Below are 1,838 nucleotides of genomic sequence, written 5' to 3'. Positions count from 1 at the left end.
TATGAAATGGAGAGAAGACAATAAAAACATCGGAGAGGGTTGTTGATTTGGACCTGGAAGGCGAGAAAGATACAAGATGAATGGAGAGAAGACAATAAAAACATCAAGAAAGGGAGAAAGGAGTTTGACCGCCGGTGGGAGTCGGTTTAAGCCCTTCTGAGTTTGAACTCCGGTAGCAACAAGCAGCGGTCAAGACCTCCCCTCATCTCTAAAATCGTCTTAGAAAGATGCTCAATCTATCGTCTCTGAAATGATTTTTGAAAAACTCGTCTATGAAAAACGATTTTTGTTGCTACCATTTCCAGATTGTCGCCGCTCACCATTATCGAACCGCCAAACACCCATCGCCTCTTCTCTATCCCTCTTTATCACAGATATGCTTAGATCTATCTGTAACCACATCATCATCATCACTACCTCCACTGCAATCAAACTCCATCAACCTTCAGCTACCTCCCACCCTCGATTTCTAGGGTTTTGTTTTGTTTTCAGAAATGGTTTGAAGAGCAATGATTTCATATTCAATTTATGGGATTTCCAATGCCAAAACTATTTTAGATTCATGAGTGTGCGTGTTTATTTTGTAAAACAAACCTAAAAAATAGAGTGTTGACTGTGTGGTCTTGAAGTATGAACGAGAGAGAGAGAGAGAGAGAGAGAGAGAGAGTATTCTTTTTTCTTTTCTTCTTTTATTTTTTTAATACAAAAATGAAAAAAGAAAATAAAGAGGGCAAAATCATCATTTTATAAAAAATTAAAGTAGAATGGACCAAACTAGCAACAAAATAGAAATTTTTGGACCAGGTGTGATAATCAAAACTTGTTTGTCCCAAAGTGGCAATTTTCGATATACCACAGCGACCATTCTTGCAACTTTTGTCTATTCTTTTTAGCTCGAATAGAAAGAAAGCAACTTAATCCCATATCTACACATACCGATCCTCAACACTTCAAATATAACAATTCATTTCAACATGTGGATATTATAAGCGAAAATCAAAAGTATAAAAGGTAAGCAAACAATTTTTATATATAAATTTTATTATCAACTTTTTTGATACATTTTAATATAATAAATTTCATTTTGGTTAATTTATATTCAGAGTGTTGAAAAATGTTTGACGACATCAATGATGCTCAAATTTTTACGGACACATAAGAACATATTTAGTGAAGTTGGAACCGTTACAAGTGTATTTTTGATGAGAGATACTAATGGGAACTTCAAATATTTTGGATTTGTTAATTTCTAGAATGCTGGGAAAATATTAAATGGTCCAAAATTTGATAATAAAGAATCCTATTTTGGAAAAAACATAGAATATGAAAGGCAACATGAATTTAATCAAATATCTCGAGCAGTAATGTAATCAAATAATTATGGAAATGAATCATGGGTATTCAACTTTTAACATACTTTTTACTATTAGTGTGTTTTTTTTTATTTTTATTGTCAATTTGTTTTTGAAGATAATATCAAAATATGTGTTAATCACAAGAAACATCTACTACTTTCCATTGTTTATTATATCATCCTACTATCAAAGTGCAATATAAGTTGTTCTCTACCTAAGAAGTCAATGTTTGGAAACAATCGATGGCTTCCAACCCCGTAAAACGGGAAATCATCACTCGTTACTAGTAATATTAATGATTGAGAAGTCTAAAGACATCTAGAAGACACTCTTAGTGTATGTAATATTGTTTAACTAAAACACTGTTTTTTATGTACACTCTCATTCCAAACTAAATGGGAATTTAAAGTTTAGGCCATATTCAACAATTAAAACGCTAAAATCGTTTTGAAAATTAATTTAAAATGTCGCATGTGAGAGGTG

This window comes from Lactuca saligna, chromosome 5, assembly GCF_052625555.1.
Source record: "Lactuca saligna cultivar CGN05327 chromosome 5, ASM5262555v1, whole genome shotgun sequence".
Taxonomy (NCBI): Eukaryota; Viridiplantae; Streptophyta; class Magnoliopsida; order Asterales; family Asteraceae; genus Lactuca; species Lactuca saligna.
Note: the sequence above shows the minus strand (reverse complement) of the source record.